Raw genomic sequence first — 10,753 nt, forward strand, 5'->3', positions numbered from 1 at the left:
TCTAAGGGTACGTCTACACTACAGGATTATTCCGATTTTAAATAAACCAGTTTTGTAAAACAGATTGTATAAAGTCAAGTGCACATGGCCACACTAAGCACAATAATTCGGCGGTGTACATCCATGTATCGAGGCTAGCGTCAATTTCTGGAGCATTGCACTCTGGGTAGCTATCCCGTAGCTATCCCATAGTTCCCGCAGTCTCCCCTGCCCATTAAAATTCTGGGTTGAGATCCCAATGCATGACGGTGCAAAAACAGTGTCACAGGTGATTCTGGGTAAATGTCGTCACTCATTCCTTCCTCTGTGAAAGCAACGGCAGACAATCATTTCGTGCCCTTTTTCCCTGGATTTCCCTGGCAGACGCCATAGCATGGCAACCATGGAGCCCGTTTTGCCTTTTGTCACTGTCACCATATGTGTACTGGATGCCACTGACAGAGGCGTTACTGCAGCGCTACACAGCAGCATTCATTTGCTTTTGCAAGGCAGCAGAGACGGTTATCAGTTGTTCTGTACCGTCTGCTGTGCCAGTGTGAATTGGTGATGAGATGATGGTTATCAGTCGTTCTGTACCGTCTGCTGCTGTCACGGGTGCTCCTGGCTGGCCTTTGCTGAGGTTGGCTGGGAGCGCAAAGACAAAAATGGGAATGACTCCCTGGGTCATTCCCTTCTTTATGTTTTATCTAAAAATAGAGTCAGTCCTGCCTAGAATATGGGCGCAATGTACTAGAGAACCAGTGTACCAGAGAGCACAGCCACTCCGTGTCAGATCCCACAGAAATGATGAGCTGCATGCCATTCTAGGGGTGCCCTGCCAACAACACCACTCGTTGCTTCCCTTCTCCCCCAACCCTCCTGGGCTACCATTGCAGTGTCCCCATTTGTGTGATGAAGTAATAAAAATGCAGGAATAAGAAACACTGACTTTTAGTGAGATAAAATGAGGGAGGCAGCCTCCAGCTGCTATGACAGTCCAGGCAGGACAGAATCTTTTCTTTACACATGAAAGGAAGGGGCTGATGGAGCTCAGCCCCCAGTTGCTATGATGAAGCGGTTACCAGCCATTCTGTACCATCTGCCGGGAAGACCTGGAGTCATTCCTATTTTACCCAGCGCCCCGGCCGACCTCACCTGCAGCCAGCCAGGAGCACTCACGGGCTGATGACGAGGACAGCTGTCAGTCATTCTGCACTGTACCGTCTGCCACCAGGGAAGGGAGGGGAGAGGATGCTGCTGTTAGTGCTGCAGCATCGAGTCTACCAGCAGCATCAGTAGACATATGGTGACATTGAAAAAAGTCAAGAAACAATTTTTTTCCCTTTTCTTTCATGGGGGGGGGGAGGGTAAATTGACGAGATATACCCTGAACCACCCCGACAATGTGTTTGACCCTACAGGCATTGGGAGCTCAGCCAAGAATGCAAAACGCTTTCGGAGACTGCGGGGACTGTGGAATAGCTGGAGTCCTCAGTACCCCCTCCCTCCCTCCATGAGCGTCCATTTGATTCTTTGGCTTTCCGTTACGCTTGTCACGCAGCAATGTGCTGTGGACTCTGTTCATTAGCCTGGAGATTTGTTTCAAATGGTTTTGCCATTTCGTCTTCTGTAACGGAGCTCTGATAGAACAGATTTGTCTTCTCCATACAGCGATCAGATCCAGGATCTCCCGTACGGTCCGTGCTGGAGCTCTTTTTGGATTTGGGACTGCATCGCCACCCGTGCTGATCAGAGCTCCACGCTGGGCAAACAGGAAATGAAATTCAAAAGTTCGCAGGGCTTTTCCTGTCTACCTGGCCAGTGCAATCCGAGTCAGACTGCTTTCCAGAGTGGTCACAATGGTGCACTGTGGGATACCGCCTGGAGGCCAATACCGTTGATTTGCGGCCACACTAACCCTAATCTGACATGGCAATACCGATTTCAGTGCTACTCCTCTCGTCAGGGAGGAACAGAAACTGGTTTAAAGAGCCCTTTATATCGATATAAAGGGCCTTGTTGTGTGGACGGGTGCAGGGTTAAATCGGTTTAACACTGCTAAATTCGGTTTAAACACGTAGTGTAGACCAGGCCAAAGATACAGAGAAGAGCTGAGTGATTGGTCCTGAAGGGATTGATTTATAAGGAGAGATTTATAAGAGCTGAATCTGTCTAGCTTGGCTATCTGAGGACAAAAATCTAGAAGGCGTAGTCCAAGGAGGGATAATTTAGAGCAATGGGAGAAAGTTAAGCTTTGGATTTCTCAATTTAGGATGGACACCAAGAAGTATTTCCTGACAGCAATGTGGATAAAAATATTTTAAAATAAATAGATAAATCAGAATTATTTTGTTTAAATTTATTTTTTAATTATTTAAATTATAAGGTTTTTTTAAAAACTTGTTTATAATGAAATCGGAGTTTAATAAAAAATATGTTAAGGTCTAAACATTATAATTTAGTTGTAAATGTGGAACATGCTTTGATAAGAAGTCTATGTAAACAAAACATTCTAGGTTATTTTGTTTAATAAAATAAATTTTACATGCTGTTTTGTGTGGTTAATTAAATTCCAGTTACCATCCTAAAGCAGCTTAACACAAATCATAAGCAAAAATTTATCTAGTAAATAAGCAATATATCATTTACCATTTTCTAACACACTAAAGGTATACAATTAAATATTAAGCTATACAATTGCTTAATAAATGTATGTATTGTGTACCGTCCTAGGTAGCAAAACAATATACCACATTAATGTAAAGGTTCTAATGAGTTGCAAATCAATTTGTTTAATGGCTATATCAACCAATGAGAATGCACCTTCCTTTAGAAAATAACTGAAGTACAATTAAAAAAATATTACAATTGATTATTTAAATCGAGACTTTCCACTTGGTGATTTAAATTGCCTTGATTTAAATCAATCCACCCTGCCTGACAATGATGTTTTCAGACTGCAAAATAGTCTCCTAAGGGAAGTGATTGAAACCTCAGCTGAAATGGGCTGGGTATACACTTTTGGAAACAGTCCTCACCCTGAAAGAGGTATGAACTCCAGGGGACCTTCCCATCTCTTATTTCTATGACTTCATGCAAGGTCTCCTTGTGCACTGAACCCTGAAAGGCTGAGGACCCCACTCCAGCTGGGCAAAAGCAATGAGGCAGCCTGGACAAATGCAGGCAGACAACTAAAGACAAGATTAAGGAGAACTGTGCTGTTCCTTTTAACTTCCCACTGCCTGAAGTATAAAGAACATGCCTGATGAATATTTTACCTCCTTGCAGATGCCCTTCTCTGTCCTGCTCTGAAAGCTCATCTTTTCTTTTAATGCTTTTTTCTCTAAAAGCTACAGTGGCACATGTTGCTTGGGCTTTTTTACTTGTTTCTGAGACAGACCAACAGAAATCATGCCACAGCGCATTAAGCTTGCCTTGGAGCTTCAGGGAGTCACTTGTCATCGCTATCCTGTCCAGTGGACAAACGAAAAGAGATTAAAGACAGAGGAGCGAAGCAAGAACTCCACTGAGAAATGGCAGCCCAGACACCAGGAACTCCCTCCTACCTGGAAACAGAAGGCACTCGACCAAAAAGTAGGCCAGAGAGTGGATGGACTGTTTCAGAACATGAAATATTTACATAAAGAGCAAGTGAATACGCAGCATGATGGCTGACTCTCATGCTTGGCTGCATCAGGATGGTTAGCTCTATGGCACGGTTCTGGCCATCATAGCAGGAGAAAGAAGGACTGGGGCTATTTAAGATTTCTAGCTGTAACGCGTAACAGCCACAGGTTTCAAACGACGGGCCCTACAGGAGTGCTGAGCTCCGGCAGCCAGGGCCGGCTCTAGCAATTTCGCCGCCCCAAGCGTGGTGGCACGCCGTGGGGGGGCGCTCTGCCGCTCGCCGGTCCCGCGGCTCCAGTGGACCTCCTGCAGGCGTGTCTGTGGACAGTCAGCTGGTCCCGCGGCTCTGGTGGAGCTGCCACAGGCGTTTCTGCGGAGGGTCTGATGGTCCCGTGGCTCCGGTGGAGTGCCGCAGGCGTGTCTGCGGGAGGTCCACCGGAGCCACGGGACCAGCAGACCATCCGCAGCCACGCCTGCGGCAGCTCCACCAAAGCCGCCTGCTGCCCTCTCAGACACCGGCAGAGCGCCCCCTGCGGCATGCCGCTCCAAGCACACGCTTGGCGCGCTGTGGCCTGGAGCCGGCCCTGCCTGCAGCTCCCCTTTAAGTCACTGCTGTGTAGGTGCTCAGCACTTTTGAAAATCAGAACATTCTAGGTAGATGCTTTAAGCACTCAGGTGGGAAAAACATGGCCAGCTTTATGTGGGGGCACTTCACTAAAAGTATTTTTCTAAGAATGGGAACTGCAGGTTGTCACCATTGGTAAAGTCTCAGCCACACACCTCCCAGGCAGGCAGAGGCCTTTCTACAAAGCAGCTTCCCAAATTTGCCCAGCTGAGGAATACAAATGACAGCTTGTCTGGCACTTGAGTGGTGCCTAATATGCAGAATGCAGCTGCTCTGACACTACAGACCAGCAGAGTCCTGTGCAGGAGGCTGTTAGGAAGGTCCCTTAGAGCAGTAGGGTCTGGAGCTAAGACCTCACTGAGATGCACAGGTCTGACTGCTGGGAAGTTTGTAATCAAGATTCAGCCTAAATTTCCTCTCTCTCAGTAATACTTCTAACCCCCCAACTCTTGTATAATTCTGAATCAGGGGTCGGCAACCTTTCAGAAGTGCTGTGCCGAGTCTTCATTTTTTCTCTCTAATTTAAGGTTCCGCATGCCAGTGATACATGTTAACGTTTTTAGAAGGTCTCTTTCTATAAGTCTGTAATATATAACTAAACTATTGGTGTATGTAAAGTAAATAAGGTTTTAAAATGTTTAAGAAGCTTCATTTAAAATTAAATTAAAATGCAGAGGCCCCTGGACCGGTGGCCAGGACCAGGGCAGTGTGAGTGCCACTGAAAATCAGCTCAAGTGCCACCTTCGGCACCCGTGCCATAGGTTGCCTACCCTTGCTCTGAATAATTGCTCCCTTCAGAAACATGGTTAATTTGCTTATTCTCCTTCTCTGTCTAACCTTGCAGCCTCTGATCATTTTTGCTGCTCTCCCCTGAACTCCCTCTAATTTATCAGTATCTTTTTGGTAACATGGTTCCCACGTTGAATTAGTCCAGGGCTGGTCAGACCAGAGCTCCTGAGAAAGGGGTGGTTACCTCCATATGCATCCCATACGTCATATTGGACTTTCAGCAAGCTTAGCGCACTGTAAGCTCATTTCTCCTTGTTCCCCACTATCACCCTTAGAACGCTGTCACTCCCGCAGCGAGTAGAGGAAGCAGAATTTGGTCACACATGTCGTAATTTCCTATGATTTACTGAAATCGAATATCCTCGTAGTGCAGCATTCTGTGAAGCCAGTCCTTATTCACTTGAGCGTAAGAGCACCATTGTGCAACAAGCACATCACAGTTTGGGACTGCTTTAGGGCTCACCAGATGAACAACAGCCCCCGCATCGAGCAATCCTACCAAACTCAACCGGCACACCGTGATTATATAGAATGTCACACTCCCAATTGCCTTCCAAACATTCATCTGCACAACATGCCTGGGAGGCAGGTATTTTACAGAAGAGGACACAAACATGGAGAAATCAAGGGACTTGTTCAAGTTCCCAGAAGCAATGTGTTGTGGAGTCAGGAAAAGAACCTCACTGGCTTCAAGGCTGAGGTTTCTGGAGGGTGTGGTATGATGGGACTGCCCACAATGGCATGTAGTTGAGCTGCAACTGCCAGCTGCAAATATCTGCAATGGCCGGTGATGGGACACTAGCCAGGGAGGGCTCCGAGTTACTACAGAGATTCTTTCCCCGATGTCTGGCTGGTGGGTCTTGTCCACATGCTCAGGGTCTAACTGATCACCACATCTGGGGTCGGGAAGGAATTTTCAACCAGATAAGATCAGCAGAGACCCTTGGAGGGTTTCGCCTTTTTCTGCAGTGTGGGGCACAGGTCACTTGCAGGTTTAAATTAGTGCAGGGCTGGCCAACCTGTGGTTCCAGGACCACATGTGGCTCTTCAGAAGTTAATATGCGATTCCCTGTGTAGGCACCGACTGCAGGGCTGGAGCTACAGGCACCAACTTTCCAATAGGCTGGGGGGGCGCTCACTGCTCAATCCCTGGCTCTGCAACAGGCCCTGCCCCCACTCCACCCCTTCCTGCCCCCTCCCCTGAGCTTGCCATGCCCTCTCTCCTCCCACTTTCCTTCCCCCCACTTCCCAGAGCCTCCTGTATGCCATGAAACAGCTGATTGGAAGGGAGGGGGAGGCACTGATTGGCGGGGCTGCTGGGAGCGGGGTTGGGGAGCTGCTGACAAATTACTGTGGCTCGTTGGCAATGCACATTGGTAAATTCTAGTTCCTTCTCAGGCTCAACTAGTGTAAATGGCGGATTCTCTGTAACCTGAAGTCTTTCAATCATGATTTGAGGACTTCAGTAACTCAGCCAGAGGTTAGGGGTCTATTCCAGGAATGGGTGGGTGAGGGTCCATGGCCTGCAGTATGCACGAGGTCAGACTAGATCAGTGGTTTGCGAACTTTTGGATTGATGACTCCTTGCACATAGCAAGCCTCTGAGTGCGACCCCTCCTCCTTATAAATTAAAAACACTTTTTTATATATTTAACACTATTATAAATGCTGGAGGCAAAGTGGAGTTTGGGGGTGGAGGGTGACAGCTCACAACCCCAGCTTGAGAACCTCTGGACTAGATGATCATGATGGTCTCTTCTGACCTTACAGTCTATGACCCTATGAGAACTCATCTCTGACTCCAAGTCCTCTGCCTTTATCCACAAGAGAACATTCCTCAATTGAAGAACAGCATTAATTGATGGGACACAAACAGAGGCAGGCAAACCCAAGCTTTTAAAGTTCAAGGCTCAGGGAGTTCTAATAAATCTTGTAAAAAATTTATCAGAAACTCTCCGGCAAAGAGCTGGAACTTTCAGGGTGAGGAGGAAATTCATAGCTGTAAAATCCTTCTAAAAAACCTCTGTGGAGTTGAAGACAGAGGTAATCCAGTTACTCAGGTTAACACAACATTTTGCACTGCAATCTATATGCCACCAAAGTGACCATAAGTGAAGTCCAGCCCATAATCCTCACTGGCCACGGACCTGACTTGTCACACACTGAGAACCAGTTTAGTGATTTCTCAGAGAGCTCAAGTACTTACCACAAGCCTCACTGCCATGGCAATATGCACCAAAAAAATTAATAAACAGCCTGCGGAGCAGAACAATACAGTGAGCAACGAAGGGTGAAAATTCAGGGATTATTTTGCTGTTCTCCAGAACTAGGCCAAATGCTACCCGGATCCAGTTTGATGAACAAAACTGGTTTTGGCATTTTGCAGTCTACTTTGTCGCTCATTAACACATTTCCTGATGCACCACCTATTTCAGGGCTATGCTACACCCAGGAGAAGGAAGCTGATCCCACATGCTGATATATGCAAGCGAATCACATCAGCATCATAATACTTACTAGAACTTAGCACTTACATTGCTTTTGCCATCCTCAAAGGAGCTTCCACCAGCTAATTAATAGGATCAGCAGGAGCAGTATGCACAGGACTGGAGGAGAGCAGTAGCATTGGGGTTTTGTACCAGTTTACCTGTGCAGCCCTCTAGCATGGACATGAGGGGCATACCGGCATACAGGTGTTTCTATCACTATCACTTAATTCTGGAATTTACATTTATGCCTGTATAACTGCATCTACAGTAGGAGGTTGAATTGATTTAACTACATCAGTTCCTAGAGAGTACAAAAAAGCTGTGTGTAGACAAACCTGCACCAAGGGAAAATCTTGTTCTCCAACATGTGCCGTATAAATATGATGCACTTTGTACTAAGTAAATTCAGGTTGCGTACATCAAGCTGTTAGTCACTAACACTGACAATGCACCTGTCCTGGTTGAAAAGATAGAGAAAGGTACAGTCCCCACCCTGAGAAGACGGATATTAGAGAGGGAGGAGCAGTGGGGTAGAGAGACCAAGCCAGCCATGTTTCCATGGATCCCCAGCCGGGCAAATAAGGACATGATAAAAGTATACAAACTAATGAATGGCCCAGAGAACAAAGATCAAGAACTCTCTTCTCCCTCGCTCTTTTCTAGCCCAGGAACAAGGAACACTCAGTTTAGTTAAAAGGGGGCAAATTCTAACTGACAAAAGGAAATATTTTTATACACAACATATAATTAGATGTGGAACTCATGAAATTATGTCATTGAAGCCAAGAACTTTGCAAGGTTCAAAAAAGCCTGGACGTTTATTGGATAGTATTCAATATTATAACCCTGGATATTCTCGTTAACCAGCATTTGGGAAGGTATATTAAACCTCCTTCTTCGGGACTTATCCAAATCACTAATAGTGAGAGATTAGATTAAGACCTTCACAAGGAGCAGATTAACCCATAGCTGCTTACTCTGGGACTAACCTGCCTCTGTAGCATCTGGTGTTGGCCACTTTAAGAGACAAGATACTGGGCTAGATGGACCAGCAATCTGATGCACTCTGGCAATTCCTATGCTCCACAGAGGCATCAGCAACTGAGCAGGAAGGGAACAAGCCTTCAGAGCCATGACAAGCTGGACTGAACTGGGAAAACACGGCTGGGGGGCCTTGTATTCTAATCAGGAAAGGAAAGGACCCAGGGAGGGAGGTTCAAGAAAAGTGTTGCAAAAGGCACTGAAATGCCCCCAAAGTGGTGGAATTCCAATCGAATATGATGGGCAGAGTGGAAGTAGGGGACTGGGACTTAACTTGCTAAAGCAAGTTGAGTGTTGCACCTGAACAAGAGAATGGAGCTGGGAAAATTAACAGCTAACCAAGTTCTGTTTATATCTTACTTGTTGCCTGTCCATTACATTTTGTATGACATCCTATTAGATTGGAAGCTCCCTCGGGCAAGGACCATGTCATTTACATGTTTACACAGCACCCAGATCCTAATTGGGGCCATAAACACAAACATGAAACAATACACGAATAGCCATCACCCTCCCTTCCCCATGTTCTCACTTGCAGAACATTTCTCTGCTCCAGCTGAAGTTTCCCAAGCTAGGCAAAAACACTCTCTCTCCTGCTGTTCCTGAGTTATGGAAAAGTGGGGAGAAGAAATAGCTGCCATATTTTCAGTCGATATGAATTCTCTTCTTTGCTCACTCAGCGCAAGACCAACTGGGCTCCCTCCACCCCCACCTGCCAGAAGTATCAGGACACAGTGAAATGAGGGAAATAATGGTGCCACAAGAGTTTCAAGTGTCACTTTAAAACACTGGTAATGGTGCCCCTACCCCCTGCAATGGGACCCCTGTCCTCATCATAGCTCCCCCACCCCCTCCATAGCCCCACTGCCCCATCACAAAGCCTCAGCCCCCTCCACAGCCCCGCCCCCAATCACAGACCCCCTGCCCCCTTCAACAGCCTCCCACCCATCACAAGAGCCTCAGACGCCCCCTCCAGCCAACCCCCCACACAGGACCCCTGCCCCAATTCACAGACCCCCCACTCAGTGGACCACCACGCCCTCCAACAAGCCCCGCCCCCAATCACAGGACCCTCTCCCCTGCTCCACCACCTCACAGGACCCGCATCCTCTACGGACACAGACCCCCCCCCCCTCTAGCCCCTCCAACAAGCCCACCAGACCCCCCCGCCCCCTCCTGAAGCCCCCCCGTATCACAGCCCCCCGCCCCCTCCACACCCCTGTCACGGTGCAAGCTCCGCCACGTCCCGGCTGCACTCCAACCCAAGCCGCGCGCAAGACGCGGGACCCGCCCTCCAGCGTCTCTTCCCTGGTAGGGGCGGGGTCCCCCACAGTGTCTCGCATAAGCAACCCACCACACTTCCCGCTCTGGGCGGAGCTTCGCCCGAAGTTGGTGGCGATCAGGGTCACGCGCCAGCGGCGCCAATGTCGAGTGTGGGCGAGATGACGCGAGGAGGGGCCGAGGCGAAGCGCTCCGTGCAGACCCCAAGGGCGGACAGCGGGAGGCGGCCGTCCACTGGGCCCACGCCTTTCCCTTAGGGTGGGCAGGATGGGGAAAAGGGCGGGGACGGCGGCCACTTAGTGACAATCGGGTCTCGCTTAGGGACCCCACTCAAGGGCCTGCTGTAAGCCTCAATTCCCCGTCCCCCTCCGCTCAGCGGGCTGGCTGGGCTCCACACCATTCCCCCTGCCTGGGAGGGAGCCCTGCCGGGCTCCCCATTTCCCCCCGCCACCCTGCTCAGGGCCTTGGCTGGGCTCTCCGATTCCCCCCCCGCCCGCCAAGTTGGGGCCCTGTCGGCTCCCCACTTCCCCCCCACCGCCTTGGACCCTGTCGGGCTCCCCAATTCCCCCCCCCGCCTTGGCCCACTGCCGGGCTCCGCCATTCCCGCCCCCACCTGCCTCAGGGCCTGGTCAGGGCTCCCCATTCCCGCCCCACTGCCTTGGGGCCTGCGCGGCTCTCCCCATTCCCACCCCCACCTGCCTCAGGCCTGGCTGGGCTCCCCAGTACCCCCCCCCACCAACCGCCTTGGGGCCCTGCTCGGGCTCCCTCATTCCCCCACCCCTGCCCTCGGGGCCCTGGTCGGCTCCCCATTCCCCCCGCCTTGGGGCGCGCTGCGGGTCCCATCTCCCCCACCACCTGCCTCAGGGCTGGCGGGCTCCCCTTCCCCCCGCCACCGCCCTTGGGGCCTCCTGCCGGGCCCCCA

At 49.5% G+C, this 10,753-nt stretch overlaps 1 protein-coding gene across 3 annotated transcripts in view; it reads right to left on the minus strand.

Annotated features, from left to right (window-relative positions):
• PPP1R16A (protein phosphatase 1 regulatory subunit 16A) overlaps nt 1-9,878 on the minus strand; it is a 70,113-nt gene extending 60,235 nt beyond the window's left edge. For all 3 annotated transcript variants that reach the window (XM_075063307.1, XM_075063305.1, XM_075063306.1), the window contains exon 1: nt 9,813-9,878. The gene's annotated coding sequence lies outside the window, so the exon portion shown is untranslated. The remainder of the gene's footprint in view (nt 1-9,812) is intronic.
• Between the last annotated feature and the right edge of the window lie 875 nt (nt 9,879-10,753).

This window comes from Chelonoidis abingdonii, chromosome 2, assembly GCF_003597395.2.
Source record: "Chelonoidis abingdonii isolate Lonesome George chromosome 2, CheloAbing_2.0, whole genome shotgun sequence".
NCBI classification, from domain to species: domain Eukaryota; kingdom Metazoa; phylum Chordata; order Testudines; family Testudinidae; genus Chelonoidis; species Chelonoidis abingdonii.